This window comes from Polypterus senegalus, chromosome 2 (assembly GCF_016835505.1).
Source record: "Polypterus senegalus isolate Bchr_013 chromosome 2, ASM1683550v1, whole genome shotgun sequence".
NCBI lineage: Eukaryota > Metazoa > Chordata > Cladistia > Polypteriformes > Polypteridae > Polypterus > Polypterus senegalus.
This window is the reverse complement of record NC_053155.1, coordinates 83,631,520-83,656,921: the sequence shown is the minus strand read 5'-3', so window position 1 is coordinate 83,656,921 and position 25,402 is coordinate 83,631,520.

Here is a 25,402-nt window from a genome sequence, read left to right as displayed (position 1 = left end):
GGCTTCTCTCCTCCCCATTTTGGGTAGGTATGGGTTCTTGGCGAGCTCACTCATGCAACAGCACTGCTGTGTCAGGGTTTGTCCACAAGGAATTTCTTAAACAGGTTTCTGCCAACAGACAGGCAGAAATCCTGCCAGCTATGCCACTTGTGGACAGTAGGGAGTGCTACAGCTCTCTAAACCTAACACAAACAGGCACAGCCACAGGGTAAAAGGCAAAGAGTATTTTATTTTGGGAAAACTCCTCTTTTATAAGGGTTTCCCACAACCTCAGCCACTAGTACAGCAAGCACAATACAGCACACTCTTTGTCTTTACCTCTCTCTGTCTCTCACTGCCTTCTTTGCTCCTCTCACAAGCTTTGTTCTCTTCCTCCCAACTCAAGCTCCCTGATGTCAGACAGAAAGCTTCTTTTATTTAGGCCACCCCAGAGGTGCTTCTGCTATTCCAAACAAATACAGGGATTCCCAAATCCTGCAGCCAAATGCTGCCATCCCCCATGGGACCCAACAGGGCTGTCCAGCATGCCCTGCAGGCTCCCATGTCAGAATCTGAGCTTGGGCTCACTGCCATCTAGTGTGCTAATAGATCTCTGCATAAGTTGTCTCACCCTGCCTTTCTGTCCTGAAGGTATCCCAGCTGGGTGATGCCAGCCGTGTTTCACAACAGTAAATGTATATGTAGCTGAAGATAAATGAACACAGTAAATAGCAGTAAAAAAGTACAATGTAATGTACAGTGGAACTGCACATAAACCACCAGGCTACTGTCATTTGAATTAAAAGCATTAGTCTTCTCCCTCAAGCACACTAAACAGCACTATTCACTCAAGGCTTCTGATTAGGGTAGGCACATACAGTAGAGAAAGGCCCTTACAAGTCAACACAGAAACTGACATTTTCCACCACCAAGTATTTGTCCAAATTCTTGAAAGAATCTTTAAAGATGGACCAGTCTGTCAAATCCAGACAGTTCTGTAGTTGGCATTTGTATTCTAGAGTCCCGCATGGTACTTCCCTCACCGCTGGCTTAGAGTTTAGTAACTGTTTGTAATCAGGTAGTAGAAACACAAAGGCATTGTCAGAATTGCCAAAGTGGAGGTAGAGGGTGGGCTTGTAGGTTTCTTTAATTGTGGTGTAGCAGTGATTGAGTGTCAAATTGTCCCTAGTGAGACAGGTGACCAAACATCCATAACAAATCTCAGATTGGTTGTGTTGCATAACCCACCAGTCAGGTGTTCAGTTCAGTGCCCCAAACATGTGTATTCTGGATAAAATTCCAATTCAATTTAAAAGCTTATTATTGTTTCAGCATTTTCCACTTTCATTCACAAGAATATCTTCACAAAATTGTCTATTTAACAATATTTTAGGGAAAACATGTATCTTTGAGATGAGGATATCAATGGACACCTGACATGGATTTATGCAACATTTACTTTTTTTTCATGGATGTTTTGATATTTTGTACTGTTGTTCGCTGTTACTCTGTATTATTGCCTATTATATCATTAATTTTATTGTCCTTGTTCTCAATAAAACCATAAGATTAGGAATATTTCTTGACTATTACTATATGCAACACATGCCAAGTAACAGAGAAAAAAAGTATTATTTTTGAATGGATTATTCCTTTAGTAACAACCAGAGGACTAAAAAACTGAATGTGAATACAACTGAAATATGATTAGATAGATAGATAGATAGATACTTTATTAATCCCAAGGGGAAATTCACTCTAAAAAAGTAATTTAAGAAAAAATAATTTTGAATTACTTTTCAATTTTTTACATATTTTTCATATCATACGGTGTTTTACATTTGGGTTTAGTTGTTGGATATGTCTTGATAAGTGTTTGATGGGTTGTCTGGTAGGAAAGAGTTTGCCAAACAGGAAAGGTTGAGATATGACAGGAAGAGAACCTAGCAATTAAGACAGAGAGAGAACCTTGCACCTGCAGTAACAAAGCACATTATTTTACCATAAGGCTGGAAAGTGATGTATGTTAACAAACTGTCCTGGTAGCTAATTGGTAGGGATAACAGTACAGAGGAAGGAGAGAGATAGAATGAGAGAGAGCTGGAATGTGGCTGTGCAATGCTTAGTCAGGATCTTAGATGACAGGTCATCTAGTAGAAGACAAATGCCTGAACCTTCTCAAAGACACAGATCTATGACCACAAACGGTGGGATAGCATAGTGTTTAACCTATTGAAAGCAGCATATAGCTATAGCTCACAAGTGCTGCCCTTTCAAAGGCAGGGAATATTCCCTATAGACTAGCAGCATGTCACTCCTAAGTAGAAGGAACTCAACTGCACAGCTCTTTTATGTAAGATAGGATAGGAACTGCTCAAAAGACCTAATACTTTGACCAACCAAATGAACATGCCATACAAGTCCTCTTGGAAAGGTTTTTATGAAGAGCAGTAGAGATCTAGCAAGTCTTTCTTCAAGGATTTTTCAGAAGAATAGTCAAGTCATAGCAGAGGTTGGTTCTCTAAATTTAGAGCTCAATTACAAGAGCTTACAGAGCTATACCAAACTAAAAGTCATAATACAAAGCAAAATAAAACACAGCCTAATTTATTTATTGCTCAAGCTCATACCTCTTGTGAAGTCTCCCCTTTATGTTCACTGAATTCTGACACTGTTTAATACATGCAGCTATCTCATATAACATGACTGTGATAACAGCATGTGTCACACAGCACATGCAGTATGTTAGTGAGCCAGAGCACTAAAATGGTGATGAAATTATGCCACCTATAAAGAATCTGGTTTTGGTGTCCTGGAATGCAATGTCTCATTTTTTGACTTATTAAATTAGTTTTTATTTTTACCGCTGTTCTGGCCATTTTTGTGCTCGGTGCTTTAGATGTTCATTGTAATTTTGTGACAATCTTTGCAAAACTGTGGCCATATTATTTATAGTGATTATGCCTAGTACGGTCACATGACATATTGTATCATCATGCCCTGCCATAATACAACAGATTATACAAGTTCATTTTTTTTTATATTTTGACCATGAATTCTGGTTTGATATTCTAGATTTGACATTTGCTTTTTAAAGGTTTCTTTTTCTATTTTAACTCAAGCCCTTGTAGAAACTATGATTTTTCTCAGACATCTTCTCAGCTGTTCAGCTCCTAGACAATTCCTCTCACTTTTAGTTCCAACTGAACACCTCCTTCTTACAAGCTGCTCATAATGGTTAAAACTGTATAAATAAATAAATACTACACATTCCTCGTAATGAGATCTGGAAGTCTGAGAGGTGTGGTGGTCTCTGGGTCACTGCAGTGCACTGTGACTTAATGATTCATACATTTTATAGACTGTACCCAGCTATGTTGACCCTAAGAGGCTTTTTAAAGCCATGTTATTTTAATACTTTAAGTGTAGAGATGGAAAGAAGATAGGCTTAGGCCGGAGTTATACTTCATGCGACGCATGCTGCAGTGGACACTCCTGCTACGCAAGCATTGTAGTGTTTATACTTGCATGTGTACTTTACGGAAATCTGGAGAAATCCACCAGTTGGTAGTGCGAGATATTATCACGGTGAGAACATGTTCGGCATCTCTGTGTTGTGAATTACCTAGAACACCTATTAAATTCCGATGACACCTTACCGCAATATCTCTGAAAAGGATGTTTATTGATTAAATCCATCAATCCAGGGATGTGTCCATTCCAGCAAGCACTGGGCACAAGGAAGAAACAATCCCTAGACAGGGCATCAGCTCATTGCAAGGTGAATACAAGCAATCACATACACTGGTGTCATTTCAGTGGATTCTTCCAGATTTACATAAAGTACGTGCTCAAGTATAAACAGTACAATGCTTGTGTAGCAGGAATGTCCGCTGTAGCACGCGTTGCGTCGCGTGAAGTGTAAACCTGGCCTTAGAGAGAGAGCGAGAGAGAAAGAGAGAGATTAAAGAAGAAATAAAAAGAGGGAGATGGTAGGAGAGTGATGGGACTGCTTTGTGGTACTGGAGATGTGGATAGGTGGACAAATCGACAACAACTGTCTACCTGAGATCAACACCCAGACAGGCTACAGAGTTTACTGTTTTCTCTTTAACTTTGTACTTTTGTCTTCTCCCTTTGTTTATCCCTCACTTATATGTTTTTTTAGTAAACACAAAATGTTTGTATCGTTTACCTCCTTGGCATTATTTTGCATTGAAATGGCTACAACTAGAGAGCCATTTCCAGCTATACTGCACAAAAACAATTCTTTCTACAAATGACTCAGCACAGGATCTTTAATTCTTGTCATCTGCTATTCACCAACTGGTCTAAAGAGTCCCACATAAGCAATTGCTTTATTTCAAAAGGAGCATTTCAGAAATCTTTAAATAGCAAAAATCTGTTTCCAGTACTCTAGGTGACAGGTCACAAGTGCTGATTATCACAAACATCTAGAAGAGCAGATTTTATATGATTCTTTGCCATCACCACCTGGGCAGGAGGTGATAGAGAGAGCTACCTGGGTTTGTCACACAGAGTTTTGAAAAAGTAACAGAAGTGTGCTGCTATAAGAGACTACTGTACAGTAATATCAACTTGCCTCACACATTGCAGGTGAGTCAATAGCACACTGTAACACATTACTACACACAAGCTGTGGCCTTTATCAACTCTGTGTGCCTTTAATTGCATGACTTCAAAAAGTGAACTTTCAAGGTTGACTCATCTAATGCATACAACAATGTGTGACATAGTATACTAATCCTGTTTTTCTGCAAGATTAAAATTATCATGAAGACAATAATTAAATAACTTTTACATAAAAGGAAGATTATTCAGCCCATCAGACTAACATAGTTAGTTAAAGTTAGTTATTAACAATACCTCAATTCACAACACTTCAGTGTTTTCAAATTCAGGACTCTGTATTGTGTCTAAATTTTCCAAGACCCCTTTGTATACAGACATGCTTCCTTGCTTCTTAAATGCACTAAATTTCTACCAGGAGTCCTCAAGTAGGTGTTTCACTGTTTAAGTAAAATAATTCTGCTAATCAACTTTCAAAGACTCGGATTAGGTCGCCACATATCCTTCTTTGCCTAACGACAGTAGTTTAATTTTTTTTAGCCTGTCAGCATGTGACATGCCCTTTAGTATGGGTATGAAGTTGGTTGCTGTTTCCCGCAAAGCTTCCGGAACTGTTAGCATGGCGACCAGAAGTGGAATGCTCCAGTTAAGGTCACGAGGCATATGCAGTCTGGGCATAGTATTCCTTTATTAATATTCAACAGCTTTTATAAATTAATCTAGAATTTTGTGCATTTCTTGGAGGACCCAAATGTGTTCTTAACATAAAGTTAAAATGTTTTACAAATCTGATTCCTAGGCTCTAGGTGAGCATTACCAATGTTGTTTGTATAATTACTCTTCATATTGTTTGCATTTAGCATTGTATTTTGCAAGTATCTGCACTTTTTAAAGCTTTGCATTTACACGCCCTGAACTCGGGGTATTTTACAATGAACTAACTGAAATACCTGGCCCTGTCCTGAGTGGAATACACTCTAGGTACAGTCATTAAATAAAGTCCCCAGTTGAAAAATTTTTGTCGATAGCCAAATTTCGCAACTGTACATACTACTGCTAAGTTTTAAAAATGCCACCATAATGGGGTTACTTCCCCAACATAATGCAGGAGTGATCACTAAATAAAGTTCACCAAGAAGAAACATTTTGGAACATAGTCAGTGGTCTTCCTCTGTACAAATGGGTAATCTGTGCAAAATGTGGTAGAGATAAGTTATAAGATGTTGATTTTGCACACTGGACAAACAAACATTCAGCTTTATATGTTACTAGGCCTCTTAATTCAGAATTGAGCAGCTATAAAAAAAGTAGAACTAATCAGCATTGTAAAGTGACGGCACATCATTCTCAACATAGAAAGTGTTTTTTTTCAGCAAGATTCTAAATTGATTGGTTGATTGACTGTATATCAAAGTTTATATCATGATCCTGATATATCCTGACCATGTTATTTAACAGGAAATGCAAGTGAAATTAAATAAAGAAGTGGACGTTCGGGGTGATGTTTGTAGATGGGTGTGGAATTGGCTAAAACACAGGAAGCACAGGGTGATACTGCAAGGAACACCATGAGAATTGGGTGATGTTAAGAGTGGTGTCCCACAGGGATCACGGCTAGGGTTGCTACTGTTTTTAATATATGCAAATGATTTGCATAGGTATATTAGAAACAAGCTGGTTAAGTGGAGAGGATTGGCAGATAATCAGGAGTCCATTGAATAATTACAGAGGGACTTGGACAGAATACAGGCTTGGACAGATTTGTGACAAATGCAATTTAATCTAATTAAATGTAAAGTATTACATGTAAAAAGAAAAAATATGAGATTTGATACACAATAGCAGTTCTGAAAATTGAAAGATCACCTTATGAGAGATGGATTTCGAAGTCATATTGGACTCGTCACCATTAACTTCCAAACAGTGTTCAGAAGTCATTAGGATGGCTAACAGAATGTTAGGTTAAATAATACGATGTAAAGTGCCTGCCTCGCACTCTCCACCTTGCATTTTTTAACTTGCACTGCGCTTTTATTGCTCTTTAATAATATTGTTTTTATTAGTATGCTGCTGCTGGAGTATGTGAATTTCCCCTTGGGGATTAATAAAGTATCTATCTATCTATCTATCTATCTATCTATCTATCTATCTATCTATCTATCTATCTATCTATCTATCTATCTATCTATCTATCTATCTATCAGTCTAAAGAGTACACGTTCAAGAAGGTTATGTTCATAATACACTGGACAGACCTCAGCTGGAGTACTGTGTGCAGTTTTGGTCTCCAGGATATGTAAAGGACATAGCAACACTGGACAAAGTCCAGAGAAGAGTGACTAGGCAGATTTCAGGGCCAAAGGGCATGAGTTGTGAGGAAAGACTAAAAGAGCTGTACATTTTCAGTTTTGGCAAAAGGAGATTAAGAAGAGACATTTTTGAAATGTTAACAATTAAGAAAGGAATTAGTACAGTGGATCAAGACTGTTTTTAAAATGAGTTCAACAAGAACATAAGGACACAGTTGGGAGCTAGTTAATGGTAAATTATGCTCAAGCATTACGAAGTTTTTCTTTACACAGAGAACCATAGACACATGGAAAATATTACCAAGTACTGTGATAGACAGTAGGACTTTAGGGACTTTTAAAACTAGACTTGACTTTTTTTAGAAGAATCAAGTGGAAAGGACTGACGATCTTTGTTAGGATGAATAGCCTGTTCTGATCCAAATCTTTCCAATGTTCTAATATTCTAAAATGTTAATGAAAAATGACAGTGGAAACACATAACACCTACAGTACAATGCTTGCTATGAAGTATTCTTCCGAGCCTGAAGTGGAAATGTAAGACTGGCCTTCATATTACATGGAAGGAAACAACAAGGGATCTTTAAGCCATTTAAAGCATATATCACAGTGGTGTACTTATTATTGATTACATTTATTGTGTCCTATACAAACAAACACAAACCTCTGCTGACTCTGATCATTTATGGCTTCTCCCATCTTGTCCACCTTAAAACAACACCATCCTTCTTTTTTCTACCATATTACTCCCATATTAGTGTTCCATCCTAACTGATCTTTCATTTTTCAGAGTGTAGACAGTGAGTTCTCATTTACATATACTTTATGTCTTATCCTGGGGTCACTTTATTGTTCAGTGTAGTCTATTCCTGTCTTGGAAAATCACTAAGCTGCCAGACTACATTCTTAAAAATAAAGGTACCAGAGGGATTCTTCAGAGCAGTGCCACTTTTGGTTTCCAAAAGAACCATCCACATGTATGTTCTGGAAAGAATCTTTATTTATTTAGATATGTAACAGGTTCAATAACTAGCCATGAATAGATGTTATCAGATTTGTGGAATTCTTAATTTTAAAAGGCCTAATGCTGCACACAATCACATAGACTGAGTTCAGGTTTCTTAATCTGTTAGTATCGTGCCTATACTATACATTAAAGATTTATGTTTTTCCTTGTCCTATTAAAAAAACAATTTATTTTTAAGAGTGTAGAGTGTCTTCAGACAGACCCAACACAAATAACCCCCTTGCACCTTGCAATGCTCTAAAGAAGAAGTCTTATTTGACTGATCAGTTTGATATGGTTGGCCTTCTATTGCTCCAGGACAGTAATTGCCTTTTAATCAGCTTTAAAGTTAGTCCCTAACACCATAAAGCGGGATTGTATGCACCAAGGCACAGGTTTTCACATAGGATACAAACTAACTTGCTTACCTTAATAATGTAAATGATGAGATTTTTTTCCTCTAAGCTTGAAGTGCTTTAGATGTTTTTCCTTGAATGATATTGGAAGCCTTCATTTTCCTTCAAAGCAAAAATTGGTTAAATATAAATGACTGTCCTGGAAAAACAACTTTAAAGAATTACCGGAAACTCAACAATATCGAAAGGTCCTGACTAAATTAGCTTTCATTTGTCAATATGTTTCACTTATGTGTCCTTGATGTACCCAGAATAACAGAGTAATGGCAGCTGACCCAATGCCATTTGCCTAATTATGAAGATTTACCTGCTATACAGCATTCAAAAAGGCAACTACCGCCTCATGGTAGGCCTACAAAACCTTGCGGAAAGCTTCTTGTCTCATCATTGTACAGTAGTCTTTTTCTAGTACCGCTGTTAAAGAGAACTCTCCTTATCCTGCTAATTTTCTTTTCTTTTTTTTTATTTTATTAATTTTATTGCAATCCATACAAAGCAATCCAGTTTTACAAAAGAAAAATGAGTTAAGAACAGATCGATCCCCACCCTGAGAGAGAGAGCAAGCCAAACGGCGTAAAATTTAAGGCTTGTAAACATACCTAAATTAATAAATTCTCTGTGCTTTATGAACTTATTTTAAAATATTACTGATTAGATCCTGCCATGTTTTGAAAAAGTCTGTACGGATCCTCTAACTGAGTATTTGATTTTTCCAATTTCAAATTATATAACGCATCGGTTTCCCACTGACTTAAAAGAGGAGAGTTTGGGTTCTTCCAGTTTATCAGAATAAGTCTGCGTGCCAAAGTGTAGTGAATGCAATCACAATTTGTTTGTCTTTCTCCACTTTAAGCCCTCTGGAAGAACCCCAAACACAGCTGTTAATGGGTTAGGAGGGATTGTGAGTCCAAGGCTGTCTGAGAGGTAATTAAAAATGTTTGTCCAGAATAATGTTAATTTGGTGCAGGCCCAGAACATGTGACCCAGTGAGGCTGGGACTTGGTTGCAACGTTCGCAGGTTGGATCATGCCCTGGAAACATTTTGGAGAGTTTTAGTCGAGACAGATGTGCTCGATATATAATTTTGAGTTGTATAATTGTATGCTTTGCGCATATGGAGCTCGAGTGAATTCTCTGCGTTGCTACTTTCCACTCCTTTTCTGATATATTAATTGAGAGATCTTTTTCCCAGTGTCCTCTTGGATCTTTGAAAGGAGGGATTGTAAAATGATTTTATATATTGTAGAGATGGAGTCTAAGTCCTTGAGATTGAGCAATATTTTTCCAGCATGGATGAGGGTGCAAGATGAGGAAAATCTGGAAGGTTCTGTTTAACAAAGTTCCTGATTTGAAGATAGTGAAAGAAATGTGTAGCTGGAATGTTAAATTTGGAATGTAATTGTTCATAGGATGCAAAGACGTTGTCTATATAAAGATCTCTAAGCAAGTTAATTCCAAATTTTTCCAGATATTAAAACTGCATATGTTTGTGAAGGTTGAAAGAGGTGGTTCTCTTGCAGAGGCCACAGATAGAAGCTTCTCCGTCTTAAAATGCTTTCTACATTGGTTCCAGATTCTAAGTGAGTGGAGCACAATTGGGTTATTAGTATATTGCCGATAACGTGTGTTTATTGGAGCACAGAGCAAGGAATACAAAGAAGTACTGCAGGATTTTACTTCTATTGCGGTCCAAGCCTGTGTATGTTCTTCTATTTGTGTCCAGGTTCTTATCGCCTGTATATTTGCTGCCCAGTAATAAAACTGGAAGTTAGGTAGAGCCATGCGCCTTCTGCCTTTTGTCTTTGTAGGGTCGCTCTTTTGATGCGTGGATGTTTTGAATTCCAAATAAATGAGGTTATTGTTGAATCTAATTGCTTAAAGAATGATTTATTAATGTATATTGGATGTTTTGAAATAAAAAGGAGCTTAGGAAGAATATTCATCTTAACAGTGTTAATTCTTCCAGCTAGTGTGAGATGAAGGGTTGACCATCTATGCAAGTCTTGTTTAATTTTTTCGATGCAGACGTGAAATTTTGTTGATAAAGAGCTTTATGTTTACTTGTGATGTTTACCCTAGGTATTTAAACTGTTCTGCAATGATAAAAGGTAGGGTATCTAATCTAATATTATATGCTTGAGAATTCACTGGAAAGAGTACACTTTTATTCAGATTAATTCTGAGACCAGAGATCTTTTGAAATTCTGTGAGTGCTGCTAAGACTGCAGGCACAGAATTTTCTGGGTCCGATATATACAGTACCATATCATCTGCATATAATGAGATTTTCTGTTCCAGTCCTTCTCTGCTAATCCCCTTTATCTGATCAGTATTTCGACAATGTATTGCCAGTGGTTCAATGGCAATGCAAACAGCAGCGTGACAAGGGCATCCTTGTCTAGTGCCACGTTCTAGTTTAAAGTAGTCTGAGCAAATGTTGTTGATGCAAACTGAAGCTTCTGGGTTAGTATACAGTAATTTAATCCATGCACAAATGTTGGGCCAAACCCAAACTTCTCCAATGTAGTAAAAGGTATTTCCATTCAATCATGAATGCTTTTCTGCATCCAATGATAATAATATTTCTGGGGTGTTTGATTTAGTTGGTGAGTATATTACATTAAACAGGCGTCGAAGATTTGAAGATAAGTGTCGGCCCCTAATAAATCCAGTTTGGTCTTGTGATATTACGAGGGAGCACTTTCTCCATCCTTCTAGCTATGATTTTAGAGAGTATTTTAACGTCGTTATTCAGAAGTGAAATTGGTCTGTATGATGCACATTGTAATAAGTCCTTATTTTGTTTTGGAAAACAGTGATTAGTGCTTGGAAAGGTTTGTGGAAGAGATTGGTTATCTCTGGCTTCTGTAAATGTTGCTAATAGGAGGGAGCTAGCTGAGCGGAGAATTTCTTGTAAAATTGCAGGGTAGCCATCAGGGCCTGCTGCTTTCCACCTTGGAGTGACTTTATAGCATCTAGTAATTCTGATAACGCCAGAGGTTTATCAAGTTCCTCCACACTAAAAGCGTCTATTTGTGGTATCTGTAATGTATCCAGAAATGCATTAGATTGTGTATTGTCTTCTTTAAACTCAGTAGTATATAGGGATTTATAGTAGTCTCTGAAAGTGTGCATTATATTTTTGTGTTCGATGATTTTATCTCCGTTCGTGTTGTGATTACGAGATTGCGTTGCACTTCTTGCTTGTGAATTTGTTGAGCTAAAAGCTTATTAGCTTTCTCTCCATGTTCATAATAATGATGTCTGGATTTGTAAATTAGTTGTTCAGTTTCTTTAGTTGTCAAGAGGTTTAATTCTGAATGTAGAGCCTGCCTCCTCCTATGTAGAGTCTCGCTTGGTAGTCTGGCATGTTCTTCATCTATTTTAGTAATTCTGCTTTTTATCTCTGCTACTTTCTTGGCTTCGGATTTATTTCTGTGGGAAAGATATGAGATAATCTGTCCTCTTAAGAAGGCCTTAAGAGTTTCCCAGAGTATTCCTGCAGAGATCTCGGGGATGTATTTGTCTCTAGAAAGAATTTGATTTGTTTGGATATAAATTCATACAATTCTCGTCAGCTAATAGAAGCGGGTTGAGGCCATCTGCGAGGTGAGTGTATGGGGCTTAGTAATTTTAGCTCCAAGATCATAGGTGCATGGTCAGAAATAACAATAGCATCGTATTTGCAAGATTTAATCTTAGGCAAGAAGTTATTGTCTATAAAGAAGTAATCAATCCTTGAGTAGCAATGATGTACTGGTGAGTAGAAAGAATATGTTCTTGAATTTGGGTTTAAAACCTCCAGGGATCTGATAAGTTGTGATCAGTTATAAACTTTGTAATTATCTTTGCGTGTTAGATGCTTCCCCTGTGGAGGAAGTCCTATCTAAAAGTGGATTTAGAACACAATTAAAGTCCCCAGCCATTATAACTTTATGAGTGTTCAGATTGGGAATGGATGCAAATAAATTTTGTATAAATTCCTTATCATCAACATTAGGTGCATAAACATTTATCAAAATCATTTTACAGTTAGATAAGTCTCCCATGACCATTACATATCTCCCTTCAGGATCCAATACTACATCTGATGCTACAAATGGTACTGTTCTATGTATGAGAATTCCCACACCTCTAGTTTTCTTTGTAAAACTAGAATGGAACATTTGGCCAGTCCAGTCTTTTGCAGCGGAACTGATCCTTGCTTAGTAAGTGGGTTTCCTGTAAAAATACTATTTTAGCATTTAGACCTGTTAGGTGAGAGTACTTTCTTTCTCTTTAATTCGTGATTCAGGCCTTTAACATTCCAGCTTACAAGTTAACTGTCCCATCATGGAGACACTGATTCTGAGTTTTTGATGTCATTTTATAGTCTTAACTGGAAGTGAGACAGCTTTAGGTCTTAATTTCCTATTTCCCCTAGAGTTGTTGCCATGCAGCTTATTATTACGTTGGTAGTTATAATTATAAAGATTAATAGGATAGATTAGGTATAGATCAAGCCTGCTCTCTTTCTCTCCCCTTAACCCCCGACCCTCCCTTTTGCCTCCCCAAGTGAGGCTAAAACCCACTTCACACAGTCCCAGTCCTCTGACATACCCAGAGACAGAGCACGTCCAAAGCAAAACAAGCCCCAATGCAGCGGCTTTAGGGTTAAAAGATAGAGATATCTTTTACCAATATAGTCTTTAAAAAGAAAAAAAAAAAAGAATTTTGCACTTAAAATATATATATAGTCTTCAGCAATTTTAGTGCATTAAGATGATACACCCAGATAATAAACCCGGGTGATGGTGTTAAAATGTGTCCAGAATAAGGATAACAAGTCTTAATGCAGTAATAGCAATAACAATAAACCAAGGGTATGATATTGAACAGTCTCGTTTAGGGTAGAGATGAAATAATTAAAAAAAAAAAAAAAGTAATTAAGCACAATAAAACATAAACAGATAGCGCCCTTTTAATACTAAGTAATAATGAGAATATATGAGAATATATGCTGATAAAAATTGTATTTTAAAACGAATAGATCAGACAGTAGATTATTAATCCTTGCTTTATCATTAACCACCATGACTCACTATTATGTATCAGAATAGTCCGGGATCAGCTTTCTTAATTCCTTTTCTGCTTCTTCCTTGCTAGCGAAGACATAGAATTGACCTGCCATTCCACTTTCAGTTTTGCCTGATACAAGAGGCTGTATTTGACGCTGGCTTGCTGTAACCGCTGTTTAATGTTGTAGAAGGCTGCGCGCTTAGTAGCTATTGCTGGAGAGAAGTCAGGGAAGATACGAATGTGGTTATTTTCATATATAATATCTTCCTTGTTTCTGAGGAGTGCCATCACCTCTAGTTTAAATGATAATCGTTCAAAACGAACTATAAAAGATCTTGGTCTGGGTCTAACGGTGTTTGATCCGCATACGTGGTAAGCCGCTGCTATCTCAGATTCTGCTTTAAAGTCGTCCCTGATTATTTTAGAAGAAAGTTCAGCTGCGAATTGCACAGGGTTTGAACTTTCTTGATTCTCAGGCAGACCTTCAATTTTGACATTATACCTTCTACTCCCATCTTCCAAAGCAGCCAGTCTGTCTCCGAGTTTTTTGCATTCGGAGCTGACATTTTCTGCTTTTTCTTCAGCACTGGTAGCTAAATTTTCGGCTAATTCAATCCTAGTCGTGAATGTCTCCTTGAGATCCTCCAATTGATCAGTAAGTGTTTTAATTTTACCCAGCATCTGTCGCATCTCCACTTGGATTTCTTGTCGCAGCCTTTCATTTGCCTGTTGCATCATCAGCCGCTGCGTTTCGTTTGCTTGTTGCAACTCCTGTTTCAATTCCTGTTTCAGTCTCTCATGTACCTTTGCCCTTGCTTTTTCATTTGCCTTCTCGGTTTTCTTTATATCTTGTATGAGCTCAGCGAACATCACCTGCAGTTTAGACATTTCAATTGTGCTTTCTTATACTGTAGGTAAAGCGTCAAACACTATTGTAGCCGGTGTCCCCACTATTCCCGGCTCGCGTGGAGTAATTGAGATTGTGGACTGTAAGGCCTTTTCCAGTTTCAGGTGTTCTTGTCCGATCCGCGAGCTATCGAGATCTGCACTCACGATCCTACATTCACTCCCCTTTTTACTCTCAGCCGGCGACGATGTAGTGGACCTTGGTCCCGAAGAGTCTGTACTTTCGCCCATTTGATTCAGGTCTCTCTCTGAAAGGCCGTATCTTGAGCTAGGGCTTGCTGATCTTAGCTTGGGTTCAGCTTTAGTTTTCAATTCTTTCGGACCACCTTTTTTGCTGGCCATTTTTATGTATGCTTACATATATACTGTAGCAGTCTCCTTGGGTTGAATAGATACATGATATCTCAGGATAATAAGCAAATAATATGAAAAATAACCGCTGCTAGCGGAGCTCCACTTCAGACGTCCATCTCTCGCATTGGATGAGACCAACTCTCCTGCTGATTTTCTGATTACATCTGTTGTAAATATTATGTAAGTTAAGAATTTCTTAGCAACGCAAATTATGGTGAATAAATATGAAAAATAGAGCTCTGTAAAAATACCAAATTATTCATTATTTCTTCATCCATTTTACAAACTCATTTATTCCAATATAGGGTTGTGGGGATCAGAACCTTATCTAGCAACCTAGGGAACAAGGCAGGAATCAGGCCTGGACAGGGTGCAAATTCAGTGCAGGCCACCACCAGTCCATATTACAGAGCCAAATGAGAGTTTCCACTCAACTTATCATTCAATGTTTTGAGAAAAGGAGAAAATCAAAGGATAACAACATGCAAACTTCACACATAAAATGTACAGCAGCCATATCACCAACACTTCAGAACAGGTCAATCACCTGAAGCTAAGCATGTTTAGGCCCTGCCAGTACTTGGATGAGAATAAAAGGTTGGGTTACTTCTGGGAGAAATGTTGGTGAGGCGAGCATGGGTGATACTTACCCTATGGTCTGTGAGTGAAACCCAATGCCCCAATGCAGTGATGGGGACACTGTAAATATACTGCAGTCCTTCTAAAGATATGTAAAACTGAAGTCCTGACTCTCCTAGTCATTAAACATCTGTTGGCATCTTTTGAAAAGATTAGTGTTTATCCCCATGTCCTTGCTAAAATGTCCATTACAGCCTCGTCCAGTCTGGCCCCCTAATCATCCCCTGTCTGTAACTGGCAATCTCTCTCACCCCTTCACCACCTAATAGCTAATGTGTGGTGATCTTATTGCTGAAACAATGGCTGCCGTCACATCATCCAGGTGGGTGCTATGCATCAGTTCATTTAAATAAAAATGTAAAGTGGATGAGTCTTTTTGAGTGTTTAAAAGTAATCACACAAATGTCACAATTCTTGAAAGCACTTCCAATTACTTATAATTATTAAAACTGAATGTTTAGAAATGATTATTGATTTGAATGGTGTTTGAACACCTGAGGTGTTTCTGTGCAGAAATAAAGATGCAAACAGGAACAAGAGAAAGGACTTAGACACTTGCACTATTTTGTTCCACAATAACAAAATGTACCCTGGGTCACAGGGACGGAATTCTAACCTAGCAGAATTAAAGCAAGGCAGAAGCCCACTGTGTCCATCATTGGGTACACTCACTAAAATACATTGTGCCAAGTTAATGGAGATATACTGTACTATGAACAGAAATATACAAGTGAAGTATATTGTGACAAAATGGTTCTCACTTCTCAAAAGCTATAAATATCTGCATCATTCATTTTCTGAAAGTGCATTCTATTTCTGATTACTCCTTGTTTGGAATGTGTTATTTAATAGATTATAATCAGAATTCTCCAAACGATTTCTAACCAAACTGACAAAAAAATCCCCAGTGGGAATTCTGTGGCTAAGCTAAAGCCCATATAAGATCAGGGTTTACTTTATCAGTTTCAAACCAACTTACAGGAACATTTTCAATGCAGTTTACACTGGCTTTTTACCCTCTGAAAAAATCTACACTATGTAATTTGTGCAAAATGACTGATATTAACAGAAATAAAACAGATACATTACAAAAGCAAGTACAAAAATCCAAAACATAAAGAACTATGATATTGTAGATGAAAATAAAGCCTTGCTTGACCTTTCTGAGTGGTTATGTGTTTCTTAGTTAATATGATTTGTAATGGTGTTCATTATGCAAGGCTCTTTCTGATCAAGATTGCCTGAAGAAGAAGAAGAAGAAAAAGAAGAACTAACAGGATTTTCAAATTTACACAGCACACAGCCTTAAGATTCAAATTGTAATTCAAGTGGCCATGACATTCATTTTCAAATAATCATACTGCTCATGGCACAGATTCCATTATTATTTTTATCATTATGATGTTTTTGTGTATAATAATAACAATTTCATTCTTAGATACTCCATCTTCGAAAGGGAATGTTAGAGATCTATGAAAAATACGCATCTGGTACAATTTTAATTAAAAATGATTATATTTTAAAATGATTTCTGAAGACACCAGTTGGCATATGCCAAACCTCTAGAAAAAAATCTCTAACAAGATGTAAAATGCTACAACACTCATTAGAAAGATGGCATTTTATTACAGAAATGTAAAAACTCAGCCAGCTAAAAGAAAAATACTTTTTGCTTTTTTGTTATAGTTTTTCAGACTTTTTTATTTACTTGTATAATTTGTTGTTCCATGAAAAATGTTCTAAACAGTAGTTGTTTCTATAAATCACAGGTGATATTTTAAAACATTTCCTTTTTTACCATAGCATTCTGTATGCCACAAAATGAGATGAGTGCTCTTGACTGCATGCAGAGAGCCTGTCAGGGTCGCGAGCAGGTTATTTATTGTCATTATGTCTCATGTAAGGCATCCTATGCAGTGCTAAACACAGTTGTTACCTTAATGCCACTAGCTGGGGTTCTCTTTACTTTCTGGAAAATTATATTTAATGAAAGGAATATGTATGTCATTAGAAAAGGTTTTTGGACTATATATTTAAAATTACCGTAGTAAGAAAGAAAACTACTTCTGGTGTAAAATAGTATGTTTTGAGGCAAAATCTTATTAATTATGTAACTTTTCTTTTTCCCTTTATATACAGTGGGTCTGGCAGGGACTGGTATAGCAAGAATTTTTATAGTGTGAAGGACTGAAGATGCATCATTAGCAACCTTAGCAGTATTTGTGCTGGCAGTGACAAATGTGTGGCCTTACCAGTGGCACTCTTCCACTGAAAGGGGCATTATACCTTTGGTTTATGAAATGTTTTTTAAACACATATTGTTTATTGCAGAATCTATCTAAAGGATTGGGTAATAACCCTTGCTCATATCTGTTGTAATTAGAAAATTGTGTCAACTTTGCTATAAGGTATCACCAAACTAAGAAAAGTGGTAGAGGTTACTGAAGTCATTACAAAACACTGAGCATTATCAGGTTTTGTTATGAGGACAACAGGACTAGACTAGGAGCTTTGGATTTCTTTAACAACTCCCAAGTCCAGCATTCTTTGGACTTACGGTTTAATTTCTGAATGTTTTTCTTCCTGATTAGGTTAGGCTAAGCTTGGTAGACTTTGTTATCCAAAAGGGAAATTTGATTGCACCAGCAATGAAGAAATGTAAAATGTTCCACATATTTAAGGAATACACCAATAACCGAGAAATAATACCCAATATTCTAATCAGTACACACACAACAAATTCTTACAGATAAGAATGTTGAATTACAACAATACACCATACTGATTTACAGTTAGTTCATCAAGTGTTCTAAAGCCACTAGAACTGAAAATAAGAGTCCTTTAATCTATTGTTACTAAGTCTTTTGAATCTAAAAGTCCCATAAACTGTTGTAAAAAACCCATAAGTGGAAGAATCTGTCAACCTTCAGCCTGTAAAACATAAATGAAAATCTTTACAAAATAAAAATATATTTTCAAAAATGCTGTACAGCACAAGAAGCTCTAAGGAGAATAAAAGGCCCAGAAGGAGGAGATGCCTAAAACAATGGAGGCAATCCAAGGCAAATAAGTCTCAAAAAAAAAAAAATCCAGAAAGCAAAGTCAAAAACAGAGCAAAGAGATCAAAAATATCCAGAGAATCAACAATATACAATAATCACAAGAGAACTCAACAACACCACCAAGCCCATTCAATGAACTGCGAGGGACTGTCTGTGTGCTCCTTCAGCCTTTATAGGGTTAAGAAAAGTCACTTGACAGTGATTGACAGTTGGCTGAGTCTCTTGGGGAACCACCCATAAATCACAAAGACCATGGCAGCACAGACATGGATACATAGTGTTAGGATTCTGTTTTTCAGTAAATCCTATGTCATTTATTAGCACAAATCAGTTGTTTTTACACTTCTTATGGACACAAGGAATCTAATTCTGAAATCATTTTATTGAATTTATGTGTACTTTAATTATTGTAGTATTTTTGGGCCAATTCTGCTGTTTTTGTGTTTCCTGTCATTAGGACAGTGACATGCGTCGTTACCCTCCCGGTAATGACACAACAGGTTAAAAGGTTGTCATTTAAAACAATTCTTCATGTGAATTTATAGATAACAAAACCCTTTTCCAACCTTCTTATGTCATTTTCAAAACTCTTTTGCATCAGTAGTTCCTGGCTTTGAAAAGTGGTTAGTTTTTTTAACATAATTTTGTCTATCATTTTGGCTTCATTTATGGTGACCACCCAGTTTAGACTTTCATTTTGGCTTCTAACTATTTTCTCCCGGTCACTGTCATTAAAGACCCTTTGCTAGCATGCTTAGCATAACACATTGAAAAAAAATTATACACGAAACAAATAAAAAAACACACCAAACATATCTAACATTATTAACCAAAACAAATGAATCAAAGATAGATGAAAAACAGACATTTTATAAGTGGCTCCCTACTACGCATGAAACAGACAGTTGACTAAGAAGTTGCTTGGCTCTTTCACTGGAAATTGGGACTCAGGACAGCAGAGACACCTTTGGCAACTAGTGAAGATCTGGGAGGAGAATGTCAGGATGCTACATATGCTGATCCTGATGCTAGAAGTTAATTCTTGAACATACTTAGGAGAAAAAGATGCAATTCAGGGCTTAAAAGCTCTCTCTGGTCATAAGGCTAGCAAGGCTAGATTTGGGAAGAATTAGTGTTGGCAAGAGCGCAAATGGTGGGAAGAACGGAAAGCTTTCAGCACTGTTCAGAAAGTATAGAAGGTGAAGAGGCAAGGATTGTATCATTTAAAGGTCAGGATTATCTAAAGTTACCTGTCAGGTGATACGTACGGTGTTATATAGTGTTAGGTTGGCTTGGTAGTATAGCTATGCTGGTCACATATTAGTTTAGGTGTGTTATAATCCAATTATTAACAGTCTACAGACATTTTATAACCTGCTGTTAAAAGTAAGTAAGACTTTTTGCTCTTTTTCATTGTTTTATATCATGTTAAAAAAGCTTATATTGTGTTTTATAACATTAAAACTGTCAAAAGTTACTAGAAATTGATGCTCAAACTGAAGTGTTACTGATCTTTGTTGTCTTTTTTTTTTCTTTGAGCTACTTAGCTTTAGTTTTTATTTTTTTGCACTTTTATGGCATACATTATGATCTTTTTCTATAATGTTTCATTTACAAGCCTGGTTGAAATATTATTATTATTGATATCAGAAATAATACTTTAGAAATGCCTGTGTTGAGTTTGCAGCTGTGTGCGTAATGCTAATATATTTCTTAATAAAATAAATTTTAAAAATAAATACATAACCAATGATCACTCTGAAAGTGACAGTCAGTTCTTGTAGAAGGAACCTAACCAACATATTTGAGATATAATGTAACAATAATTAAAAGTTTAAAATGACATTGACATTGAAACAACCTAAGTTAAAATTTGGCAGCAAAAGAAAAATGCACTCAAGAGTAGCTGAAGAATTCAGCAGTTTATCAAAATACAAAGTGAAATACCAACAAGCAGGAAAGGATAGACAATGGAAAGCTGCACTGGATGGAAACTTTCTCTTTGCACAAGGAGAATTATCAGGTACAGTTCTACATTCAGCGTCTCATTCCTACCTTATTATAAACATACAGGAATTTCTGGCTCATACTGTACACAAAGAACACATATTCCTTATTCTTAACAGTACAATGCAATAATGCTCTAATTTCTGTAGGAGTGATATTTTGGACCGGTGAAAATAATCTTATATCATTAAACTGAACAAAATAAAAAAATATTTTTAGATACACAGATCTCTTCTATTCATGTGGTTAATTATTTATAACATAGCCAGACCAAAAGGGCTCTTGTATGCTTCTGGGGCAATTTTTCTGATAATTACTTACTATAATAATAATAATAATAATAATAATAATAATAATAATAATAATAATTTGTCCATGATCTGCACTTGCATTGTCTAATTTTATAATCATGAAGGCACCACTCTATCACACTCCATCACACACATGCACAAACCCACAATTACTCATCCAGGATCAGTTCAGAGTCATCAATCAGCCTAGCACATGTGTCTTCAGGATGTAAGAGAAAAACTCACATAAACTTGGAAAATGTGTAAATTAGACATAAATAATTAAATGTGATATCTATCTATCTATCTATCTATCTATCTATCTATCTATCTATCTATCTATCTATCTATCTATCCACTGTGATCACTAGGGTATGTAGTAGCATCCCAAACCCCAGACACAATTTCACAGACACAAGTCCTGAGTTGAAATAAATTTTTAATTTCAATCAAATACCTTACACACAGGCTTTTTGTCAAATTCAAAACACTTTTAAAGATTCTCAACTCTAATCTAATTTCTTTTCCTTCAGTCCTCCCAAGGCAAGCCTTTTCCTCTTCCACACAACTCCAACTCCCTGGGTGATGCAGAGTAGTTTCCTTTATATGGGAATGGGGAGTACTTCTAGCGCTAACAGGAAGCGCTTACATTTCAAGCAGGACCTGCCTGCGACAGTAGAGCCTGTATCGAGCATCTCACCCTTGTTGCACTTAAGAACCCCTAACACTGCATCTCCCACGCAGCCCTGCAGGTGTCCAAATACTGCCACGACAATGCATGGCTGTGAGAGGCAGTCTCCCACGGTCCTTCCCTTATATTGGTCTCTTATCAGGGAAAGGTACCACTAACTAATCCAGTCAGAACACCCATCAATCCTTCTGTTTCTGTTAAAAAGGCCTCCTGACCAGGTAAGAAGTCATCCACTTTGCCTAGGGTGCCAGCCAACCCATGTCATCTATCTATCTATCTATCTATCTATCTATCTATCTATCTATCTATCTATCTATCTATCTATCTATCTATCTATCTATTGTGAAGGATGGCTGGGGCCCATGCCTGGCTGGGACGCCCCTTCACCACATCTGCCAGGGGAACAAGGGCGGTAAGCCCAGTATCTCCCCCTGGTCGCTAGATGGCAGCCTCCCTGGGTTGCAGCGGTGCCTGAGATTCCCCCAGGGCTTCATGGGGGTTGGAATTCTGTGCAACTCTGTGGGGTTCCGCAGGTGCTGCCAAGGGATGCTGCTGGCCCCTTTTGGGCACTGGTTTCACCTTACCCGGAAGTGCAGCCGGATGTTGTCAATCAAGCACCTGGAGCACTTCCGGGTACCCAATAAAAGGGAACCAGCGACCACCACTGGAGAGCCAGAATCGGGAGGAAGAGGACGAGGTTGCCAGGGAAGAGTGGTGGGGAAAGAGAAAGTGCTTGGTGTTATTGTTGTACTGTGTTTGGGACTGTGTTGTGGCTGGAGGGATTACGGGGAAAATGTGCCCTCCAGCTGAAGAAGGAGATCCAGGCCCCTCATGGACCCCATGATCATCAGAGGTGACTGTGTGCGAAGGGTACAGACCTATAAATACCTGGGAGTGCAGCTGGATGATAAATTGGACTGGACTGCCAATACTGATGCTCTGTACAAGAAAGGACAGAGCCGACTATACTTCCTTAGAAGACTGGCGTCCTTCAACATCTGCAATAAGATGCTGCAGATGTTCTATCAGATGGTTGTGGCGAGTGCCCTCTTCTATGCGTGGTGTGCTGGGGAGACAGCATAAAGAAGAAGGACGCCTTATGCCTTGACAAACTGGTGAGGAAGGCAGGCTCTATTGTAGGCACAGAGCTGGACAGTTTGACATCCGTGGCAGAGCGACGAGCGCTGAGCAGACTCCTGTCAATCATGGAGAATCCACTGCATCCACTGAACAGTAGTATCTCCAGAGAGAGGAGCAGCTTCAGCGACAGACTGCTGTCACTGTCCTGCTCCACTGACAGACTGAGGAGATTGGTCTTACCCCACACTATGCGACTCTTCAATTCTACCCGTTAAACGTTAACATTATACAAAGTTATTGTCTGTTTTTACCTTTTGTCTGCATTTTTATCACTCTTTAATATTGTTTTTATCAGTATTCTGCTTCTGGAGTTTCCCCTTGGGATTAATAAAGTATCTATCTCTATCTATCTATCTATCTATCTATCTATCTATCTATCTATCTATCTATCTATCTATCTATCTATCTATCTATCCACTGTGATCACTAGGGTATGTAGTATGGAGGAAGATGGACGAGGTTGCCAGGGAAGAGTGGTGGGGAAAGAGAAAGTGCTTGGTGTTATTGTTGTACTGTGTTTGGGACTGTGTTGTGGCTAGGAGGGATTACGGGGAAAACGTGCCCTCCAGCTGAAGAAAAATAAAAGTTTATTTACAGTGGTGTGAAAAACTATTTGCCCCCTTCCTGATGTCTTATTCTTTTGCATGTTTGTCACACAAAATGTTTCTGATCATCAAACACATTTAACCATTAGTCAAATATAACACAAGTAAACACAAAATGCAGTTTTTAAATGATTGTTTTATTATTTAGGGATAAAAAAAAATCCAAACCTACATGGCCCTGTGTGAAAAAGTAATTGCCCCCTTGTTAAAAAATAACCTAATAATAATGGCATGACCTTAAAAAGGCGGTTCATGCTAGAAAACCCTCAAATAAAGCTGAATTACAACAATTCTGCAAAGATGAGTGGGCCAAAATTCCTCCAGAGCTGTAAAGACTCATTGCAAGTTATCGCAAGCGCTTGATTGCAGTTATTGCTGCTAAGGGTGGCCCAACCAGTTATTAGGTTCAGGGGGCAATTACTTTTTCACACAGGGCCATGTAGGTTTGGATTTTTTTTTCTCCCTAAATAATAAAAGCCATCATTTAAAAACTACATTTTGTGTTTACTTGTGTTATATTTGACTAATGGTTAAATGTGTTTGATGATCAGAAACATTTTGTGTGACAAACATGCAAAAGAATAAGACATCAGGAAGGGGGCAAATAGTTTTTCACACCACTGTATTTTACCCGTACCTCCCGTGTTAATCTGTGTCAGGTCGGGTGCTATATAGCGCCTTTTCTTACACTGTCTGTATGTCTTTCTATCTATCTGCTTATATTATGTGACAATTATGTTGAAGTCAACTAAGTGATCTAGAAATGTATTCCTTAACACCATATGTTTGTATGTGTCCTTTAGGAAAAGTGTAAAATTGTGTATTTTTTGTTTAGTTTTATGTTTGTTATAGTATCAGTAATGTTTAAGACAGCAACACACACCTGAAAAATAATGGTTGATAGGTCATAATTTATTAATATTGCAGACATCTGATATTGTGGGTTATAAGCTTACATTTCCCATAGTACACTTTTCTTGCTTCAATATGAAAACTACATCTGTGGGTTTCAAACGTGGCCTGCATTCTTTGGTTTATGATATTACACTTTATTTCTGTTTTCCAAGACAGTCAACATGATTTTAGCTAAGCTATAGATCAAAATGATATTCATATGGCAAGTTTTATAATGGAAATCTTTTTACCCAAAGTATACCAGGAGAAGCTTATTGTTTTGTCTTCCTGATGCCTGTGGATTTTATTTCAAAGGTTATATTGCAGTAATATACTGTATATTTTTGTGAAATAAGTCACATCAGAAAAAAAAACACAGCCTGGACTGAGTGGGAAAAAATCAAAAACATTTTGCAGATAAGGATATTATAACACCATTGAGTCCTGCATGCATGAAAATGCTTTCATTCACTTTTACTGTGCTTATAACATATTCTTGGAGGCAACATGTTGAGCTGAAAAGATCAGGCCATCTCATCCACAACAATATTTTTTCCAACTCTTCTTTTGCAACGGTCAGATGCTCCCAGGCCAGTTAAGAGATACAATCCCTTTAGATATTTGCTGGATATTTTTCCTGTGGGTTTATCCTAATACACCTCCTCCCAATCTGGAGAAACAAAAGTTCTGCTCTAGGGTCCTTTCATGTTTCTGTGCTTTTCATGTTATCAGGGTGTGCAAATCTAGCAACATTGTGCATTGAACTAATTTAGCTACTTACAGTCATGATTTTATTATTTCAGTCAATACTACAGGCACAAAAGATCAGGAGGAGAATGTTGGCTTACATCTAAATGGAAACCTTCATTCTGGAGTTTGCTCGCCCTTCACCAACATCTCCTTAACTGCTGCTGCACCAATTCTTTGATCAGTCTCTTAATCATTTTCACTTTTGAGAATACAGCTACAAAGTATGCCAAAGGACACCTTATAAAGCTCTGCTGTGGACTGATTACCTATTCTTGAAAAACATGAGCAGGAGAGGAGACAAGACTCGCTTGAATATGCACAATGAATGGACTCTCACTCTACAAATACTGGGAACAGCAAACAGCAGTGGCACAATTTACATTTACCTTTATTTTTTCAGAAGGTGTTTTTATCGAAAAGAACTTACAAAAGAGGTCAAACATATTTACTTATTTGAATGGCACCTTTATTCAAAGCAACTTACAAAATCTGAGTTACAATTGATTACATATTTTTGTTTTTTCCAAATTGAACACAGGCAGATGAAATAAGTTACTCATGGTCACACAGTGTTAGTAGCAGGATTTCATCCCACTGCCTCGGGGCTAGAAGTCCAAATCCTTAACCTCTATGCCACAATGCCTGCATAATTGACTATCAGTCTGAGAACTGTTTGGAAACACGTGTTTCACAACAAGGTTACAAA